At 41.3% G+C, this 23,017-nt stretch overlaps 1 long non-coding RNA gene across 1 annotated transcript; it reads right to left on the reverse strand.

The window, feature by feature from the left end:
* Positions 1-1,407: 1,407 nt before the first annotated feature.
* On the reverse strand, positions 1,408-12,044 carry LOC142038497 (uncharacterized). Its single transcript, XR_012652579.1, has 3 exons — positions 11,905-12,044; positions 2,803-2,922; positions 1,408-1,703 (listed from the first exon to the last, which is right to left on the reverse strand). It is a non-coding gene; the product is annotated as an uncharacterized LOC142038497 (long non-coding RNA).
* Between the last annotated feature and the right edge of the window lie 10,973 nt (positions 12,045-23,017).

Consider the following 23,017-nt stretch of genomic DNA (forward strand, 5'->3'; position numbering starts at 1 on the left):
TGTTTTTCTCCATTGGCACTTTGTAAAGGGGAAAACAAAGCTGAACTCTACTGTGGGCTGGGCTACACTTTGCTGTGTGAGGCTGGAGAGCCCTGTGCTAAAGTTACTGGGCTCAGTCCAGCAATGACCAGGAGGGATTTTCTGGCCCTTATAAAGAGATGGCTAAGAGTAGGGGTACGAACACTCCCTTAAAGCAGTAAAATCAATCCCTTTCTTTGGCTGCCATCCTCCCAGCACTGCCCAGGGGAGAGCTAGGGCAACGGGTGTTGGGAATGGCCTAGTGCTACACAGGGTTATGCTGGGTCTGAATCAGGGTCCTAAAAAGCCTTTAATGGGTTGGAAATGATCTTCACTGCAGGGAACATGTAGGAGTAGCCTAGCAGGCATGTTGACAGTTTTGCCCTCCTAATAAATTTGACACTGCTTTCCTGCAGCATTTGTGGGTATTTATTACCATACATCATGGCATGAGTCCTTTTCCAAAGGGGCTGGTGCCTTGGGTCTGTGACAATCTGATCAGCGCTTTAGACCATGACATAAAAAGACCAGTAATTCCTCCTGGCAGGCCTTACTAGCAAAAAGCATTTTATAAATAAACCTTCTTACGGGAGTTGCAAAAGAAAACTCCATCCTTGAGATGGTGCAAACCCAAATGCCTTCAACTGCAGGTTGAAAGGAACTGCTGTATTTATACGTGTAGCTCCTGTGCAGATGCCCATGTAGGCAGTTGTTCACAGCCAACTTGATGACATGGCTTGCAGATCAGTGCTTGCCTGGACAGCCTTGGGCCAGAGACAAACCACTGCCAACCCTGGAAATTTCACTGCAATATTTGGTCTTTCTCTTAAAGTTGTAGCTGCTGGAAGGAAAAGAAGGAACTAGAGTTGCAGTTTTCATTTTAAAAAGCACAGGTTTCTAGAGCTGAGAAAGCAAGCTGAGCAACATAAAGCAAGTGTGCCCTCAAGGTCCAGGAAGCAGAAGGTGAATGAAAGGCACCTGCAGTGATTTCTTTTAGAAGGATCACTTGATGTTTGACCTATTTGTGTGGCTTCCTGACACTGGTGTCAGGACTTCTGCGTCCTTGGGACGGGTGCCAGCATTAACAGAGCAAAGAGCAGAGGCTGGAGCTGTGGTTTGCTCCTCTGGGCATGATCCCAGGCAAATGTGACAGTGAAATGCTGTGCCTGAAGCATATCAAATGTTTGCACTATGGGTTAAAGACACAGCATTGATGAAGCACTTAATGCTCATGGAGTTTGGTGCTCCATAGCACTGGTGCCCATTCATGGGGTTGATTCTTTAGCATTAGAAATCCTGGCCATCCTTTAATAATATCCCTTCCCTCTCCCTACCCCCCAAGCCAGAAAATATCCATAGAAAATAAAAAGTTAACTTTAATTGGTCTTTCTGTCTTCAAAAGCTTGGGTCTCTCCCACTGTAGTGTCTTGAATACCGATTACCACAGGATTTATTGCTAGTGGATTGGGGATTGAGTTGAACTGAAGAAGACCCAAACTGTACAGCTGGCCAAGTAAATTGTGTAATCTCTGCACATTGGGAACAAAGCTACAGGTCCAATTTACTCAGTATCTGCAAAGACCAGAAAGCTGTGGGTTGTTCCTTGCTCATCCCCTATGTCTCTGGGTTACACTTCAGCATTGATAGTGCAGGAGATCACCAGCTCTCCAGGAGTTCAGCAGCCCCTGCGCACAAAGAAAGGAGAGAAATATTGGTAGTTTTTCTGTGAACGTTTCTGCTTGCATCAGTGGTTTGTATTCACATGTACAGTGAGTCTCTGATACAGAATAAAGACCGTTTGGGGTCCTCTCTCTGGAGAGAAGTTATATCTCCACAGGTCTCTGGAGCCTGGGGTTTCAAAATAAGGTCACTGAGTGCACAGTGGCGTTGCCAGATTGTTGGACTCCTCTGTCACTGAGGAGGATTTATGTGAGGTGGGAATATCCTGGTGAGAACTGCACATGACCTGGGTCAACCTACGGGCATGAGACCAATTTCTCCTCTCCTCTTGCACAGACAAGATGATTCCAGCTAGCCAGTGTAAGCTATTTCACTCACCTCCCATGCCAGGGCATTTTGCCAGGGAGTCATGCCCTTCCCTGAATATTGAAGAGAGAGCCCAAAACCTAAATCTTGTCCCCTATCACTTGGAAGGGCAAAGGTCTGATTTCCACACAGACTGGCTTTACCCTACCATGCTCTATTTTACAGGTTATGCCAAGACCGACTTTTCTTTGCTCCCAGTGGCAGTGCAGCATTTCATACCCTGTGCCACATCCCACCTGTGCGCAGTCCTGGAGCTGGGGACTGGACCCCAAAGGAATCCCACATGCGAAAGAGCCCTGATAGAAAGCGCAGTAACCCTTGCTATAACCCTGTGTTACAACCCCTCCTACGTTACAGGATCAGTTCCTGGGACTCTGCAAAGCCTTGTGCAGTGTCTCAGAAGTGTGTTTTAGGTCAGTGTGCTGGTTTAACTTATTTATACAAAGTCTAGATACTTTAGAACAATGGTATGCTTGATACAAAGCTCTGTTTGATCTGGATGTTTCCCCTCTCTTCTTTGGACACTTGTTTACAATCAAATCTGAAACTTTAACTGCCTTTGCCTTTGAAAAGCTGAAAATAATGTTTTTTGCAGAACCAAATTATCTGACTGGTGTATAAAGCAGAGATGTACCACTGTACACCAGTATATGACTTAAATGTGCATTGATTTTTCCAAGTGAGTTTCCAGTAAGCAAATCCTAAAACACCACCACTTAGCCCCCCCACAATACTTACAGGTGCAATGCTGCATGTGCTGAAATCACAGTTATCTTTAGGAAACTTGGCATTATGTGATCTTGTCCATAGTTGCAATCAGTCTCAGCAGTGCTGTTGCTAACACTACTACTGCTCCATCTGCAAGACAGGGGTGGTGAATTTAAACAGGACTTTGGTTGTAGCCAGTGGTGCCCAACTGCAGTAACTGTGTGTTCTGGAAGGACAGATTCTGTGTATTGGTGGTGCAGCTGCCTTTGAATCAAAAGCTTCTGACTAGTCTGCCCAAGCTGGGACTGGAAGTCAAGCAGCAGCAGCATCTGGGGCTTGATTTCACTTCTTGATGGAAAAAAACCCTTAAAAATTCCTATTGCATTAACTTTTATTTTGATACAAATGGCAAAACAATTCAGCAAATGGAATCTTTACAGCTGAGAGATTGAGTAACAAGGGAAAGAAAATGTCAATGCAAGTTAAAGCAAATTTAATAAAGCAAATAAAAACAATATACTGACACTGAAATATAATCTTAATGCTCTGACTGCAACTAACTGAAGCCAGGAAATTCTCTGCTAAGTGTTCCCTCAGCCCTCTTAAATCAACCCATTTTGCTTAGGCATTGTTGCACGTAAGAGCCTTTATGAGATGGCCCCAAAACACTGGATGATAATATGAACACTAAGAAGATATTTATTTCATCAGCTGTGTGTTTGGATATATCTGTGATGGATGTATGAGCACTGATTCTGCAAGCCATTGAAAAATCAGCTAAACTTTAAGTATATGCTTACACAGTTTGCAGAATCAAGGTTACTGTGCTCCAGGAAAAGTGCATACCATAATGTGGTACTGAAGACACAACAGTATTACCAAGATCCCTTTGTAGATACTCTAATGATGCTTTCCACAGATACTAAAGAATTGATCTTCACAAAATCTACACATTAAGGAACCTTCATTTGCCAGATGAGAGGCTGAGGTCCTGAGAAATTAAGTGATTTACCAGCAGTCTCAGAAGATGTGTGTGGCCGTGCTAAGACTTGAATGTACCCTCTCAGTGCCTCCATTCAGCATTTTATCCCTGAGATGTCCCACTCATGGACTGAAAAAAATTAAAAGGTTCAAAACTTGGGAAATCTGAGCTGCCCTGCAAGCATATTGTAATTCGATGGATTTTAAATACAGCTGAGAGGGGGCTTACCATGCCCTGCTGTGTGTTTGGTTTTGGGAACTGGGGGCCTCCAGAGCTAGAATTGCCTGGAGTCCTGCTTGAATCAGAGACTTAGGATGAGGGCTGGTTCAGGATGGAACTGCTGCGCGTACCTGCTTTGGAGCTAGGAGAGGACTTTGAGATGGGTGATGAGCATTCTAAGAAGCATGGTTTACTCAATAGCAACTTTTTCCCTAAAAAATATTCTCAAAGAAAATGCTGGCCTTGAAAAGGGAGATAAAGAGTGCCACTTCTGTCTTTTCTTCATCTTTCAGTGGAAATCTGGTCCTTAAAATATATTTGGAGTTCTGATTCTTCATTCTGATGCAAAAAAAAATTATTTCTCACATGAATAATCCTGTGAAAGCCTTCAGAGTCTGCTTGAATTGTTAGGTCTACAGGTCTTTTGGGTGAGATAATATAAGCAATGGTTTGTGCCAAGTGCGTGTGCTTTTGTTCCCCCACCTCTGAGGAGTTAGACCAACCAAATTTGAACCTCTGATACTGTTTGCAGTTGAATAGGAAAACACTGATATCAGCCAAATATATGCCTTGGTTGTTCTTCTCGCTTATATTCAGAAAATGCACCTAATATTTCTCTTCCAGAAGCACAGCAGAAACAAACAGATTTCTTGCCCAGATTTGCTTTGCTGCCGGATTCCACGTCCAAGAGGCTTTGACCTGCCTCTGCCTCTTGAGTCCTCATTGCTAGTCCTGACCGTCTCTTTATTGAAGAGCCTTCACAGCCCATATCCATCCTGCTTATCACTCTTACTCAGTATTGACAAATCTATGCCCACTTCTGACAGGCCACAACTAATTGATTTCTACTAGTGAAGTTTTCCAGCAAACACGTTTGCAGTATCTGGCCTTACGAGCTCCCCATGGTCTCAAGGAAAGGTAGTGAATATCTTCAAAAGTACCTATTTTTTGTAATATTTAAATTACGCTTCTTTTCTTGCTTTCCCACTAAAAGCCTGTTGAAGACAGAGGAACAGTGGCATGGTACCGATCAAGAATCCTTCATTGCTTTTACTTTTTTTCCCATTTTTTTCATGCGCTGCCACATGCAGGTTGCCTCCACATGGTGTTTATATTTATCACGCTCAGGCTGTGATATCTGCGGGACTGGGGCTGTCATTTTGTGCAGCCCCCAGAGTACTGGGATCTTAATCTGCGCTTAGGACTCCCAGAATTCATGGCAGTACAAGTATTAAACGGTCTCTTCTGCTTGTGTGCAGGAAAATCCAGTAAACCTACCTGGATATAGCTCAGCCCAGCTTTTAATTCCTTGCTGGTGGCCGACACTGTCCGTGGTTGACTGCTTTGGAAAGGCTCCAAGTGCTCCTTTGGCTGATCTTTAGCACACCCAGTGATTTAATGAGGATATGGCTACCATGCTGAAAGGGTTAGATGCAAAGATAAATACCAGCATCTTTCTAGGTTACAAGATGATCTTGGTTTGTTCCTGTAGTCTGAGGGTAGAAAGCTGTTTTCTTTCCTAAAATCCCATTTACTCACTGTATTAATTCAGGGTCTGACTTTTCTTAGCTTTTACCTTTCTCTGACTACAGGACTACAGGGCTGGACCAAATCACAGCATAGCCTGAGCTGTCAGTCATTTTAATAATTATTATTACCCTCCTGCTGATGCTTTTCCACATGAAAGCAAGAGTCTCTTTGGCACTTTTCTTACTTTTCTTTAAAAGATGGAAGGTGGAATACCAAAGTTCTTAATTAGCTGAGCTACTGTTGGAAAGCTCAGTGTCAGATTTCCAGATCATTGTTTGATGGAGGAATGATAAGGGGAAGTGATGCATCGACATTGATTAAAGAGCAGTGATGAAGCAAGATAAAATTGACATTTAATTCTTCCCAGCTAAAGTAATGTGACTGACAATACTTAAAGGTGAACAATCTTATTTCTTGAATCAACAATGCAACCTGTAAAAACATCCGTCACAGCAGTCTTTTCTTAATTACTAACATCTAATTAGCCCCAAATCACTGTAGCACACTGATTAAAATAAAAGGTGCCTTGCCACTCTTTCTATTTTGGGTATACCTGAGAAGGGCAAAGGATATGAAATTAACTGCCACTTACAATTGTTTCATCCGGAGACTTTGCAAAGAGTCCTCAGCTCTTCTCTCTATTCTCCATTCCTTAGTCAAACAGAACAGTAATCCCAGATGAGTTGTTTTTCCTGGATGCTGACGGGGTACAGCTTGCTGGAAGCATGGAGAACCCCCTAGAGGGGTGTGGGAACACTGCAAAAAGCTAAGCTACTGCCTTTCCTGCTGTTAGTAACGGGGAACAATTAATATTTTATAGGACTAATCTGGTTATTGTTTTGTTTTTAAATGTAGTGCATTTTTAAGCTTCTTTTAAACTAGCAATTTAATGTTGCCTCACTTTAGTAAAAGACCAACCCAGCCTCCTTCCTTCAAGCTGACAAAAAGCTTTTGATGATCATTTCCCACCCCTTAGCTTTTTTCCCTTGAAAGAAACAAAGGAAGTAACAAATATAAATCCCCCAATACCTCATTTTCTACAAGGGGTCTGGAGTGCAGCTGATTACTCTGTGAATATGTTCGTATTGCAGAAAAGAGCGTTCAGGTGATAATGCTTGAAGTAGCAGTTAATGCTCATTTTCAAGCTCTGATTGAGTTGAAATATTGCTTGTTGCACCAAGGTGACTAAGACAGGAGATAAGATCCCAGAGAAGTAGCATCCTTTTATCAGTAGATGGTAGTATAACAACACGGAAGGAGTGTAGCTGCTCTAAGGTTGTCCCAAGATCCAAGCTGTTATACTTGAATTGTAAGTGAAAAACAAGACAAAGGGAGGCAGAGAATAAGTTTAGACTCCTGTTATGTTTTACTTTTCACCAAATAGTAGTTTACAGTGGAGGGAATTAATGTATGTTTTTATTCATGATTTATGCATGGTTTATCTAGAGCAGTGTGAATAATTGATTATTTTTGTTCTTTGGCAGTGCAAAAAAATTAAAATAAATATGGGTTTTTTTGAAGCAAAATAAAAAAAAAAGTTAGGAAATCAAACAGTGAAAGGGAAGGAGCAGACTCTTTTGTGTCAAAATAAATGTTTTATTTCTCTCCAAAACAACTGTTTTGTTCCATAAATGCTTTGCTTTTAAGGATGGTTTGAATCATTTAACATAAAATTAAAGGAAATTGCCAAACAAAACAGTTGTAGTTCAGTTCTGGCTTGTACATATCAAAACAACGGGTTTTAAACATTGTTTCCTTTCCTATCTCAAAGGCAAAGAGTTTGGTGAAACTGGGACAAGCTTCCCAGAAGATGGGTGCTGCCAAAACTGAAATTATCATGAGAATGTTTCAACCAAGGCAATGGCCATTCAGGCTTTTGGTTTGGCCGTGAATTTCCAGCTACAAAAATACAAACAAAACAGAATAAACCTGCAAAGGGGCCCCATCCCTCTGTAAGCCCACATTTGCAAAGCCTTTTATTTTTTTTAATTAAAAGCAGACTTTTCCTGTATGTAAGCTCAAGGATCCTAGGGGCTGGATTCACAATGTAAATGCACTTAGGCTACAGAGATCTGTATTGATTTGTATCAGTAGAGGATCTGGCCCAGTAGGAACAAAATCTGCTTTTCGATGTAGTATTGAATTTGTATGTGTTAGAATGCTGTGCTTTGGAATTAAAATCAAGGATTTGATAGCAGACAAAAAAAAAAAAAAAAGAAAAGGATGAATTTGCAGAGATACTGGCATCCACTATTTTCACTCTTCATGTCTTCTTTTTAGCAAAAGCACTGTTGTAGGGGTAATGTTGATGAAGATAAAGGGTTTTTTGGTTACAACTGGATTCTAATCCAAACCCTATGGATTAGGTGGGGTATTTGGTATCTATGTATTTGGTAATGGTTGATAAATGACAGCTTTTCTTTATGAAATTGTGAAGGGGAAAAGACTATTTTCTTCACCAACATTTTTTTTCCTCCCTCTCTCAATTTCTTCACTGATAAAAATATATAAGAAATATTATCTATTTTTAAGTCCACTCTAATAAATGTACCCATGAATTAAAATCAATGCTACAATGCAAATGTATGAATGAATAATAGAAGAAAACCACTAATAGCATATCCACAAGAAGGAAGGCTTCGTCATCAGAAGCCTGAGGTGTGAGTTCCTGTGTTGTTTTATTGCATGCTTATGTGCTTTTGCAATGTAAAGCAAGGTTAGGATCTTTGTGGCTGAAGTATCATCTGGGATCAGAGGTCACAGAAAAAGAAGAGCCAGAAAAGGCTGTTTCCTCAGCACATGGTGGGTCTGGGCAGCCACCTCAGGCCCTTGGCCACTAGCAGGGGGAGAGTGACCTTCTGTAGAGGGCTGAGAATTACTCATATTAAAACTGCAAATTTTTTAAGTTTATGCAGTGGGGCCTGTAATTTCAGAGCAGGTGGAGCCCCTTCTGTAGTGCCCAGGGTTGGGTATGCTGTGGCCAAAAGGAGACCAGGGGAGGTCTCAGTGGTTCTCCGGTGAGGGGGTGGCTCTTTGCGGTGAACCTGGGCTTCCAGCCACAGGGGTTTCCCTTTGGAGCCGGGGCTGCTGTCACAGACTCGTTTATGGTGGAATTTTTCTTTGTTGTGTATTGGTGAACATATTTCTGCAACACGGCTGATTCTGCTGTTGGAGGCTGTGATAGGTAGGGATATAATGTGAAACGGCTGTTCATCCTCAGTTACGTTAGGGGTTGAGGTCAGTGTGCCTGTGTATGTGGGCGTATACATATACGTGTGTGTATATATATCCCCTATTTATGTGTTTAGTGTCCCTGAAAGAAATTCTGTGAAAAAAGCTCTGTACAAGCTCTTATTGCATTTATTTTGCGAAATCCTCTCTTGTGCTCTCCTCTTGCGCACTCTGCCTTTCCGGGGGCTGTGCCGAGGGTTTGCTGCCAGACGTGTGATGTGATTGCAGGAGCTGTGGAGAGCTGGAGGGGGAGGCAGGGGAGGTCTTTCACCAGCAGTGTCTTTCTCCATGCCCAAGAGGACCTATTTTGTGTTTTGCATAGCGCTGCTGGCCTTGGGTACAAATCCTGCTAAGCCATTTGGCGGTGCACTGGCTCGGTGTCGATGGGCCTGCCTGCATTTCTATTATCGATACAGAAGTACTGCTCAGGAAGGGGTCTGGTAAACTGCGACTGAGTGAGCTTAGCACTTTAGGCTGCACATGACAAAATCCATTAAAGTGCAGATATATTCAGAGGATGTGGAAAGGGAGAAGGACACACGAAGGCATTTCAGAATAACAGAGTGCCTAAAAAAAGTCATTGCCTGGTACATGCAGTACTTTTATGGGGACACTCGGGCTGTGTAAGTAATATCGTAACAGCGCAACTCAGGCTGCAAATGCATTCTGGCTGTGCCGCAAGAAAAGCTGTTACAGGAAACTTTCTCTTCATGTGTTTCCATCTAAAGGCACAACACACAGGTCAAGGGTTTTTCTGCCATATCTGAACAAGTGTGCTCTGGCATCTATTAGGTTAATAATCTTGTGAATGAATTGTCTTTGTCGTAAATAAAAAAAAATAGAAAAATCTGTTTAAAAACTATGCTGATGAAACAAAAGCATAACAAACTGGCTGGACATAGACAAACTGACCCAGCTTATTCTGACTGGATGTAAATTTGTGTTATTGCGTGTACTGAGAGGAGAGATGATACCCCAACCATAGCTTCATCTGGGTAGAGATGTGTGTTGTACTTAAAGGAGAACCCAAAGAGATGGATGAGGTTTATGTCTGTGTGGGAACCTTCCTGGATGGAGAGATGAACCCTGTGCAGAAAGAATGGTGCAACTGAAGAAAAAGACTCTCAGTAATTTTAGGTGGCTTTAATTAAGGTGAGACTGGTGCTACCATGCCTGTTTATATCTAGCGCTAGAAGGCCAGCTACATGAACATGGAGCATCCTGTACTAATGGATTAAATCCAACTTGGCAGGAACCTCACTGTTCCTTTCCAAAGAGCAAACATGCATGTGTGTATGCACATCTGGGACTGACACTAACACAGCTTGGCAAACCTGTGCTACAAAACTGCAGTGTGGTGGAAAGCATGATGGGTACTTGCAGAAGCTCAGGTGAAGGAAATGCAATAAATCTTGCTTCCTGTTCAGGTAGGGGAACCTTCAGATGACAGGATGGCTAAAACAATTCAGTTCTGTTGTCTCAATCCAATTCCAGTAAAACCAACTGTCCAGTCCCATGAAAGGCGAGCTCTTCCCTGAGGAACTGGATGCAAGGTGTGTGTGCCTCTGGATATGCCTGACAGGAGAGGGCCCAAGCTTTGGGGCTGAGGCTGGAGAAGGTGTTTTGCAATGGGACATGAGGGCTTGCTTATCTCCAGGGAAGCCGGGCTTTGTGCACAAGGTGCTAGATCATGAGCAGGGCAGCAACGCTGTGCTGTGAATATACAAAAAGCCAGTTCCTGGCAGGGGATGGATGGTTACAAAGGGCTTTCTGAGCCTTAATGCCTCTGTAGGCTCATCTGCACAGAGCAGGTTGAGAACAGTGGAATCTCCTCAGCAGGTGAACTCTGTCCTTAGATACTTAAGTCTTAAAGCCAGCTTGCTGGTTAATTTAACAGAAGTTACTGTTTGAGTGCTTTGGAGACAGGTGAGCAGAAGTGCAGGCTTTTACAGCAGAGAGGTCAGGAACAGTAAAAACAACAAAAAAAGAACACTGTAGAGGAGGGAGAGCAGAGGAGAGACATATGGACCCTCCATAGCCTGTGTGAAGGAAGAGGAGATTGCCCTGTTTACAGCAGTCTCGCATCAGGTGAAATATTACTCAACAGATCTGGGGAAAATGACAGAAGAAAACACACCAGGAAGAAGTGAGTCTGGGGTGACTGATAGTTTTTGTTGAGCTGGATACTTTTTGTCCTTGCTAGAGTAAAGAGGAGATGTCTTTGTCGGGAGGCCCCGGGAAGAGGCAGTTCCCAGGCCTGATGAGGTGGGACCCAGCTCTGGCAGCATGTTTGCCAAGAGAGGGAGAGAGGGCTCCTGCTTTTTATTTGTGCAGCTGTAGACCAGAGCTCTTCCAGCGATACAACTCTTTTTGCAAAGACAGAGGATGCTGAAACTCAATAGGAGTTTCCATTTCCTTCACTTTTGAGCTCATGCTGTGAAGGAGTTTGCACAGCTCCTCTGTTGCTCTCACTGGCTATGGTAATAAATAAAGAGAGATCGCCCAGGTGTATCCAAAGCCAAACTTTCATCTGCAAACTGCATCTTTGATACTGGGATCATTATTCACTTACACAGAGCTTAGACAAAGATGACGAGCAGTTCAAATCCAGGGCAAAATTCCTGTCATGCAGGTGGATGCTGAAGAACAGGACTGACTTGTGTGTATGCTGTGTTCAATAACAGAAAGTCTGGGATGAAAGCATTTCAGAGGCTTCTCTGCCTCACTGAAGGCTTGATTGAGAACATAAAACTCTATGTGTAGACAGAAGTTGTTTAACATCACTTTTAAATACAGTCAAGCTAGTAATTTTCTTTGTAATTTTTCCAGCTGTTTATGTGCAAGTCACCTCTGGAGAGCACTTTCTGTGCTCTCAAAATCAGGAGTTAAGTTATATTGCTGACCTAGCTATATTTAACTAAATATTTGCTTTTGCATCATAAAGGCAACCCATTTTTTTGTCTGATAACCTCTAGAACAGAAAACTATGGCATGCTTATGCAATGTCTGATATTGGGTCTAATTAGCTACCATTCTTGAATTTTTAATTGTTTGGGTGGTATTCTAGATAGACATTGCTCAGAAACCTAAGCAACTATTATTTTAGTGCTGTTCATCAATAACCTGTAACGAATTGCATTAATAACGAGACCAAGAATCACAAGACTTACCTTAATTCTCCTTCTCCCTGCAGTCATCTCTCCCCCATTACCGTGGCAGTCCTTAGCTCCAGGGACAGGATCCTTTCCATTTGGGGTGGGATTCCTTTTCTGGTGGACTGTACAGCTTGAACAAGTCATGAGGATCCCTGTTCTAGTGTTCCGAGAGAAAAAGGCACTTCTAAGACATGATTAATCTAATCTGAAAATAGATGTTTAAAGGAATGAGATGAATAGCATTCTAGGAGTGCTTATTTTGGTCTTGCCGGCTACCTTAGATGTAGCATTCACAACATCTAAATATAGATGTGATGAATTTGATCCTTGGTGTCATTCTGTTAGATCTGATGTAACAACTGTTACAGTCAATGGAAATACTCTCATGTAGGTGTAGTTATATACTGCATTGATCTTCTTCCCGATCCCTTACTGTGCATTTTAATTTGAGCCAATACTGTCTCCTCTTTCAAGAGGTGGAGAGAAAATACAGTCAATTACACCATGAAAGCCAAGAAGCTCTTTCAGTGATCCAAACTGACTAGGAAGTTACATTTGAAACCATTCACCCATTCCATTAAAAAAATACTAGGCAGTGTGCATGCCTATAAAATAATGATGGGCAGAATAAACTGTCTGAAAGTATCTTGCCTACACCATACCATTTAATCAAGAAGCAGTGAGTGGAACTGGCCTAACATTTACAAAGGGAGAACTGACACAATGCATATTTGAACACCATGAGAAATAGCATCACCGGGGACAGAGAGTGAGTTTAGTTAATAATGAATGGCACATCCTATAAAATACCATTACACAGTGTTCAAGGCCCAAGAATGATGACATAATTATTAGGAGACTGGGAGATTAAGATATAATTTAAAAAAACATGACAGGGGAGGGTGTAATTGGGGAGACAAAATACACAGGAAGTTTGTAATTTACATGTCAAAATACCTTTTTCATGTTTTGATTGGATTGGACGCCGCCTTTCCACTTCATTTATCTTGGCTTCAATTAGAGGCAGGAGAAATGACATCTCATGTTCATATTCTTGACACACACTGCTCATAGACACTTCCTAATTCTAACAGACAGTGAGGGGAAAAGGGAAACTCGATTCTGCCTCTGTCATGGACTTCTTAGTTAACCCCTAATTTGTTTCTAAATGAGGCTGTCACTGTGGTTCAAATGAATATGCACTTAGGAATCAGGGTGTGCATTTGGGTATTGGCTTGTAGGCAGGGCTTTGCATGTTGCATGGCTGGTTGTACCCAAAAGTTACTTAGCTGTGGGGGAAAGGAAAAAAAAGCTAAGAATATTTTACCCCCCAACGAAGAACTTTCCTGTATGAATGGTGCACACTTTTTTTTATCAGAACAGCCATATTCACAGCATGCTTGTAATCATGCTGAGCCATCTCCAAAGCAGAGGATGCAAGTTGTGATTTTCCCCTTTGGCAGAATTTTTGCTCTTTTTATTTTCTGTCTGTCTCTTTTATCTGGTGTCACCATGTGTTTCCCATCGAGCTCTGAAGTCTGCTTCCATTTTTTACAGGAACTGTGCTCTGTTTTACACCCATCCCCACCCAAACACATACACTAGAAATGTCAAAGGTGTGTTTGAGATAAAGCCATGTGTTTCATCAGAACTGAAGTATCTGCTCACCTGAAGGCATGTATTGAAGTTTTTCTTCTCTGGCAACTCTAATTTAATTCTTCTTGTGCTTCATCTCAAAATCTGAGTTTTAGATTTTTCCAAAGGTGGTTGATTTTTGTTTCCTTTCTTGGCAGAGAGGAGTGCACAATTTGAGGTGCTGGAGAGAGGGCAGAAGTTTGCCACTCTGTAGAATATCTGACCTCTAAAATTGAGGGCTCTTTAAAACATCCTAAAGTGTCCAGCTGCAAACAGAGGTACTCAAAATCATCAGTCACTTTTGAAAACATGGGAAGCAAGTTTCAGGCTTATCAGTAACTCTATTCATTGAATTTCCTTATAAAGCAAAATTGCTCCTGGAAATGCTAATCAGGAAATATCAGAGAAATAGTAGTCCTTGAGAGATCTCCTCTGAGAGGGACTTTGACTCACCAGACGGAGAGAGAAATCAGAGCAGCTGTATGAGGTCTCTGCATATTCTGTGTGCGTCCTGAACTCTATCAGAAACCCCAGAAGTGTCATAAAACTGGATGAAGTGGGCAGTACTGCTGTTGCTACTGCTATTGCATTTTTGATATTTAAGCCACCTGCAGCCATGCTGGCATCATTCACCATAAGGCTCCCCCTAATACTGGCAGGAGCACACTACTCCTATTAAGTACAGTCAGGTCTGAGTGCCTTGAAAATGGATTCAACTGCAAGGTAAAAAAAAAAAAAAAAGAAAAAAATTTAAAAATGCTATGAGATAAACTTAAGACAGACTTAAGAAATACAGTTTGGGTCAGACCAATCATTCATCCAGCCTGGGTGCCTGACCCTGCCCCCAAAAGTTGTTGTCCAGGAGGAGTGTGTGACTCTAGCCACCTTCTGCAGCCCTTTTCCTTCAAATGCCTCCAACATCTATAATCATTGGATTAAAGATGTTAGAGGGTACATTCCTGCCTACCCCTTTGATGGACCTGTTGTCCGTGGTTTTCTCTAATCCCTTTAAAATCTGCAGATACTGTCTGCCTCTACAGCCTCCTGTGGCAGCAAGTTTCAGAAGTTCACTGATGGTATTACTTCACGCAGTTTTGCAAACTGTTTTTCAGCAGAGCAGCCTAACATGCATTGTAAAGTTTACTTTACAGCTAGAGAGGCTGCGCTGAATGTCTTTTGGAGTAAGATACTATGAAGCTTTTAAATATATAGTGGTTTGAGTCAGAGAAATGTCCTACTCCTCTGCAATCTCCAGGATAATATACTCTGACTCTCCCAATGTGTATTCATGTGTGATGTAAACCATGCAGATAGTCTGCAGGAAGTCAGTAGGACTGTATGTAAAGTTACCAGGGTACATATTTACGACTTGAGGAGCTGTCTATATTTTTCTGGAAGAATTGTGCCCCCAATATTGATTGTGCTGTCCCAGCTCCCTACCAAACAAAGTAAGTAAATAAGAAATAATAATAATAAAACCACCCTGAAATAACTTTGGCTGTCAGGCAGAACTTTGATGTGGTAAAGGGAGATGTCTCAAGTGTTCCACAGTCTAACAGACACTTTGGTAGGTTATGGATTTTACACTAACAGGATTCAGATCATTCATGAATGGGTAAACACCAGAAGAAGGAATACAGCTGAAGAAATAACTCATGGATTAGCCAAGGCACCAAGTCCATTTTTAACTCATGTTAACTAATTTCGGTGAACTCTGAACAATTTCACTCAGCTCTTCATTTTGTATTTATTTTACTAAAAACAAGATTCTGGGTTTATGGAATGGAATATGTTAATTTTTAGCTGTGGCATGGGTTCATCTCTGTATTTAGTTTACAGTGTGCCCACTGATATCTGGGCAGTAAAAAGACTTTCAATATCTATGCCGTTGCACAAGTTTTACATATTAGCAACTCGTACTAAGTTAAAAATTGCTCGTTCATGAGTTATTCACATGCATCCATCCCATTTCTGCTTAACTTTGACATATACAACAAACCCTTTCAATGTGAGTACTTCCTGTGGTTGATCCCCCCCCTCCCCCCCCCCCCCCGTATCTCATTTGATGATACTTGAGAGATCAGTACAACCTTATGTTGACTGTTCTAATAAGAATTACACAAAAGAGGAGTATACGCCGGCAATAGACTATCCTCAGGGACCCATAGTTTACTATGAAGAGGCTTCTGGCAGCAAAAATAATGTTTGCCACTGTGTTGCATGACCCACTTTGAGCAAGGATAGATTGATCATCTGGAAAAAGCCCTGGAATGGCTAAAAGAAAGAACATGGAATAGAAATCTGTATGTCTTTATTTCAGTATTCATCACGAACAAGGACAAAATGGAAAATACAGGCCAAGGGCCTTAACTGAAGGCTGTGGTACCCCAAAGACTCAGGCTAGCACACACTGCATACATCATTGAGCCACTGGCAACAACACACTGAAGCCCTGCCCAAATTTCAATTCTTACACTTCAAATAGTCTCAGCTCTCACCAGACAAATTAATATTTAATGCACAAGTGCACACTGTAATATTCCCAACTGTGCAATCTAATATTAACAGCTATTTCATAAACCAACAAGGCCCATTCAATTGGTGACCATTGAAACTATAACACGCCATTAAACCATAAAAGCAGCCATGAAAACACGATTAAGATACATGTTTGTCGGTCCATCACTAAAAAAGGGAATGTAACAATGTCACTACAAAAAGTCAGCATATAGTTCCAGCAAGGCTGTTCAGAACAATAAAGGGAGTCGTGAAGCAAATTCCTTCTTGGAGTTGCAGTTTGGTTATTACAGCAAAGTAGATCCCATCCACAAGAATATATAGTTTTTAATAACCTTAAATGAATCCATGAGAATATGTGGTACCATCTAGCTTTCATTTACTTGTGTTTCTGTATGGATGTGTCTACAGAGTCCCCCTGTTTCTGTGCTAATTCTGCAAAGGCTACATGATTCATGGATATTTAATCAGGGTGGCAGTGAAGTGGGAAGGCAACTTCACCCTTGTCTTTAGGCAGCCAATGGCACTGCACTTTATCTGATTGTTCTAGTGCTCGCATTCTGAAAAATATACTGGTAAATAGGAGACGATGCAGAGGATGCAGAAAAGAGATGCCTGGAGTAATACAAGGGCTGGGGAAAATGCTTTGCTATGAGATAATCTCAATCTTTTTAGCTTATCAAAAAGAAGATTGAGAGATGAATTGTCTTCAGTGTTAAGTGCCTCCACAGCAGAAAAACACTAGTTTGTAAGAGGTTCTTTAATCTATTGGTGAAGTATAACAAGAACCAGTGTTTGGATGCTGAAGTGAAATGACTCAGGCATATGTTTATCTCAACAAGGGTAAATAAGCGGTGACAAGTTAAGGGTAATGGTGAATTTTTTTTTCTTGTCTCCGTATAAAGACAAGAAGCTTTTCTGAAAAACATACTTATTCCTTGGTGTTTTCTTGTTAGGCATGGAAGAGAGGGGCCCTATGCATTATACAGGCCTAAGTAGTCATTCTCCTTTCTCTTCTTTCATAGTCCAGGCTTTCAAGCGAGTTAGACCTGAGTCTACAAAAGAATGTGGAATTTGATGTTGAAGGTATTGAAACACATTTGAGAATTTGGCCTAAGCAATTAAACTCTTTTTTTTAAAAATGTTATTAAGCAGTGTCATATGAAGTGCCTTCAGATGACAGAGTTAGTTTTCACTTTAGAAATAAAAAGGAAATGGTCTGAAATTAGGTAGAATAGCAGGGTGAGACACTGAACCAAGACAAAGTGTGATGTTAAAGGTGATGTGTGATGTTAAAGATGCAGAAGTGGAGACATCTGATGGTTGTAGCTAGTTCTAGAAACGGGCCCTGGACCAGCCAGTCATGAAAGCAAGGCAGATCTGTTCCAGCATCATCAAACTAACTTTTTTGGGGCCCTATTAACATGGTAATGAATGAATGTTGGGCAAACAGGACATTGCAGGCATCTTACTACTTCTGTATTGTCAATGTTTTCTGAGTTTATCAGCTTCTAAATAGGAATAACTCTTGAATTATTTAACTGTATAAAGCCACTTCTGTGTTCTCAAATTTGTGACCCTTCATTGTGCACAGTGCAGGCATCTCATTACATGGGCAGTCCTTACATCTTTGCAAATATTCACATTTGGTGCTCTGGTGTTCTTGATTCCCTTATTTTGCACTTACTGAATGAGCTGAAGGCAAGACCTTGGAGGCCTGTCTGTGCAAGCACTTTTAATGGAGGGCCATGTATCATTTGTATCATTCATCTGATAAGCAAGGGAAAAAAGGTTGTCTGAACTGCACTTCCGCATTATATTACTATGTGGTGTTATGCCTGACACTGAATTTTAGCACCCTTTTTAATATAGTTTCCTTTTGTTTATATTAGTTTTTTTCAAATTCCGCCCCCCCCTCTGCAAATAAAACAAATTTCTTGTGAAGTAGTAGACTAATAAAAAGGGCCCTAAAAAGTTTCCTTAAATATCCTCCTTCATCTAAATAAGTATTTTAAAATATACAGGGGCTCAGTCTGTGGTTTATCACATGCATTTTTGAACTTGCAGGTTTTGGAGGTAGGCACAACCTGTTGATAGATGTCTTGCAAGTGACAGGTTGTAGTCAAATGTGACCCAGGGCAGGAGTGACCAAAAGCTGGTGAAGTTTGATGTCTAATCTGAAATGACCTGTTTGTCTCATAGGAAGTCTAAGAAGTTATTCAAATCAGAAAAAAACAGTGCTGCAGATGGTACCAACTGTCACTCCTTATTGGCAATCACATTAGAGAGGGCAAGAACCTGAGCAAAGCTTTTCAGTTAGAGGATTGCAGCTATCTGTCTGCTTGTCTGTTGGAGCTGATATAAAAGGTAAATCTGTTTTGTGAAAAAAATTGTTCACAAATGTTCAAAATGTTCTGATTGCTTACTTTTAAAGAAGAAATTTTGAATGGAAAAGATATCTCTCTGGCCTGGTTTTCAGTTCCTGTTTTTTCTCCCTGTACGCTGGCCTTTTTTTTTTTTTTTCTTTTTTTTTTCTTTTTTTTTTCCTGTCACTATTTTGGTTCTGAACTAAGGATGGAGAGAGTAAAAGGATGAAAAAAAAAATCCAGCTCAAATTGAATGAAACCAGACATCCTCTCACAGACTTCATATCTGGATTAAAAGATAGCTTTTTGGTGTTTTATTCTACTGAATAATTAGAAATTATCTAAAAAGTCTCCTTATGGATCAAAGTTTTGTCCCTAGCTGTCTGATTGCCTGTCATCCATGACCCTTCTGTAAGAAACTACGCAGGTAGGGGAATGGTCCTGGTGAGGTTCACAGTCTTCTGCCGATTTCTGTAGAACAAGGCTCTGTCTATTGTAACTACGTACTGCAGCTACAATGGGAAAGGAGGATAGAGTGGAGAGTCTTGTAGTATTTCTTGATGCTCTGAATTAATCCGTTCTCTTCTGGAAACTCCTTCTCAGAGGAATCCCATTGACAGCTTTTTCACCCTTCATGGAGTGCATGCAATTGCCTTGGCGTACCTTGACACAAGCCACAGGGAAAACTGAGGGTCAGCTCATGGAAATCAAGTCATTTGACCTGAGATCTGAAACAGTCTAGGAGGCACTGGATGGACTGGGATGTTGAAAATACAGTGATCATGATCGTCTTTACTCAGTCTTGGACACAGCAAATTAGAGTGATTCAGCAGGGGAAAAAATGTGTAGCTCTCTATGGACCAGTCCTTGCTAGGATGAAGGAACATTATTTCTTTCCATGATGGAGCTGTAATGGTGATAATGATATCACTGACTAGAAACAGCCTCAATTTTCATATCACTATGACAAGTAGGAGGAGAGATGCCTCAGGTAAAGCAAACAGTGAGTCAGATGTCTCTTCAAATCAGACAAGGCAGCTTAAGGGTTATGTTGTTGGCTGGTGAGCTGTACAGAGAAGCAGCTGAGAGGCACCATCCAGACTGCAGAAACCTGGGAGCACCTCTGAGCTGCCAGACTTAGGTGTGCTTCCAGGCTGCATACGGGGGCAAAAATGAGCTGTGCATCGCTCTCTGGGTCTTCTGTCCCTACCTGCACTTTTCTTTCTACTGAACAAAAGAAATGTGTGTTCATGAATATTAAAAGCTGTAACATATCCTTGTCAGGTGCCCTAACTGGACGAGTGGGGACCAGAGCCCTACAGCGTGCTGCGGCATTGCTCGCTGCTCACTTTAGAGATGACCAGAAGACTTTGATCTGTCCCTGTTTTGCAGGTGGATGATCATTGGCAGTTCACTTCACCTCTCCTTGCTTTGATTTCCACACCTGTAAAGAGCAGGCAAGATTTTTCCCTCTCTTAAAAAATACTTGAAAATCTCCCTCCAAAAAGTGCAAAGTAATAAGTAGGAGTTATTATTCAAAAGTATTTTCTGATTCTGGTTGGCATTGCCTGGGTTAATTCTGAGCTGTCAGTCTGTTCCTTGGGAGATGATCTTTTACAGACTTCATAATATTGCTGTGGGAAAAGTGCTGTATTTTTGTACACTATTATTATTGGCTTGGAAATAACCAACATGACATGATTTCTTTAGGTTTTCTAGCAGGAATCCCAGTTATTCTCTTCTGCTGCATTACACAAATATGCAACATGTGATGCTACCCAGAGATGGGAGACAACAGCTTTATAAATAAATGCAAATGATAAACACAGGACATGTTCTGTAGCCCTAAAAGCTATGCCTATAAGAGTATTGGTATTAGTAGGAATGGACAGCTTTATTTTCACCTGTGTATGAGAGTGATATTGGAATTTTTAAAATATCTGAGAGAAAAGGGGAATGATTTGTAGGGAGTTTGTTAGCTTTAGGAGTCATGTGTGAAACCTTGGCTTTGAGTTTAAGCCTGCAGTTTTGGGGGACTGTTTTTTATGGGCTAAGCAAAATATTTCATTTTCTCGGCAGTTGAAGCTTTTCACTGTTCTTTGGTTACATCGCCATGCTGAGCTAAAGACCCTAGTGTGCAGTCAATTATACACTCATGCTGCTTTCAGATTCACTTACCCAGTGATGATGACTGTCTGTGAGCAAAATCCATCAGAGAGTTATTATCTCCAAAGCAAAAGCCTCAAATGTTCAGGCATCTAATCTGCCCCTGAAAATAAGTACCTGTTCTTGAAAACACAAGACCTCAAATGACTTATTATTTTGGATGCTTGAAGGCTGGAAACACTTTTGAAATCTTGTCCATAGCTTAACAGTTCAGGGTTGTCTCAAGTCCATTGGCCAGTATTAGACAGTGTAAGAGGTGCAATGTATTACCTGTGGTACAAAAGGTCATCTGGATCATGTTATAATTACATGAATGTCTTCATTGTGCACTGTGATACCCACAGTAATGCTAGATAATGGTTTAGGTAGCATGCTAATTGGCTGTATAAAATGAGTGTTTTAAGCAGTGAATCTCTAGCTATCACAGTATTTGTGACATGCACATGATTAGCAAACGTGCTTAGTTCTTCTAGACCTGTGATTCTAGCCACAATTTAAAGTCTGGTGTTGGATTTCCTTTTTCACTTTCAGGACTTGCGGTATCCAGGCTTAGGTTAGTTCTCTGTGGCTATTTTCCGTCCTTGCCTCCAGCATTAACTTGTTCATGTCATAGTTTAAAAGCAATTAAACCTAGTCATGGTGGTCCATATTGCAGGACTAAATAGAAAGTATGGCCGCTCTTGTAGCATCATAGTGAAACTTTTGGTATTCCAGGGGTAACTTCTGTCTCGGATTAGAGTCTGAGAAAGTGTAATAAATGTAAAGCTCCTCATGAATTCATCAGTTTATTTAACTGTGGTCCTAGTGCAGTATTTTTTAATCATAGTTGATCAGCTTAAAGATGTTTACTTCCGCAGTCTTACAAGGGTCTTGGAAATTGCTGGGTCATTCAGTTCAGCAGCCATACAGGAAAGTTGTCTGAAAGTTGGCATCAAGTTTGATCCAGGCTTCACCTATTGCCAGTTGAGAGAGAGGGATAGGGCTATCTGGAGGTATGTTTAGTTATTTAGGATGAATCACCATAGACAAGAGGCTGTTAAACTGAGCTAAAGTTAAGTAAGACGAAAACCCATCTATTATGGAGAAAGGTCAATAGAACATCTTCGCTTGCCTCCACACTCTACAGGTCAGAATATATTTCCCAGTACCTTTTAATAAACTTAATACCGAGCAGCAAGGAGTTTCTCTTCTGTGTGGCAGGAATATCGCTGGAGGGACTGAGCTTTGTGTGTCCTGTATTTCTGCAAAGCTGGCGAATTTTGCAAAGTGTGTTTTGGGATGACTTAAGAAGTGGATTGTGCCCGTTTTTCATAAGAAGCCAAAAACCCTTCAGCCGTACTTGCCAGCTTAACCTGAGAGAAGCAGCTCTCTTGACCACCCCTCAAATCATGCAATTTCTCTTGAAAATTGCCAAGGACAAGACTCACAAGCTTGACTACTTCTCTTCAAATGGCTACATTCCAGAACAACTGCTGCTTTGTTACTGTTTATGAAATGACTGGGAAAAAGTTTGTCCAGAAATATTGTTTCACTTCTGTGTCTGATCCTGTTATGGTGTAACCTTTCAAGGCCAGAACATCTTAACCTGAGAATACTAGAGAAGATCCTACAAATTAGTAAGATTTACTGCACAGATAAGTTTTTTCAACTGACAGATAAATTAATATCTTAATGAAATGAAGGCTCAATCATTTATCTTCATCCTTAAAAATTAATTGGCCTTTTTGGACACCTTCCTGTGGTCATTGTCGTGAAGGAGTATTTCACACCTACTGCATCATCTTTGCACCAGTGCAAATGGCTGTGCAAGTTCAGTGTTATGGAAATAGCATTGCAGAAAGCCAAAATGAGTCAAGCTAAATCTGTACCACTTCCCATCGGCTCAGGATTTCTTGCTGCTGGGCTGCCCATGCTGATGTGCCTGTCCCCTTCCACGCACTAATGCCCTTTGGAGCACTCTTTGAAATGTGGCAGTCAGTACAGCGAGCAGGGCTTTGACAGTCCTTCCATGCAGGACTCCAAAACACCTACTGGGACTCTATGACAATCCTTTTAGAAATCAGGACGGGATGGCACAAAAAAGGGACATCTGGCAGGTTCAACAGAATGGATCAACTGCAGATTCCCCTGTTGGTGAACTTGGCCAGCAAGCTATTTCAGCAGATGTTTGTCCTTAGGCATTGAATGCTTTCTGGATGCATCTTTCCTCTGCCTCTCAGGAGCAAATGCCAGCACAATGGAAATTCACATAAGCTCACTGACCAACATTAGGAAGTGTTGACCTGACGATGGGCTTCAGCATGTAAACTGGGTTCCTTGAAAGAACAGAAGCTAATGCCTCCTCCAGGGAGTTATAATGAAGAAATTCAGAGTATAAGGAACATTCGTGTAGTGTTTGTCAGTGGTTGTTAGGCACAGTCTCTTTTATTTTTGGAACAATTTCA

This window comes from Buteo buteo, chromosome 13 (genome assembly GCF_964188355.1).
Source record: "Buteo buteo chromosome 13, bButBut1.hap1.1, whole genome shotgun sequence".
NCBI lineage: Eukaryota > Metazoa > Chordata > Aves > Accipitriformes > Accipitridae > Buteo > Buteo buteo.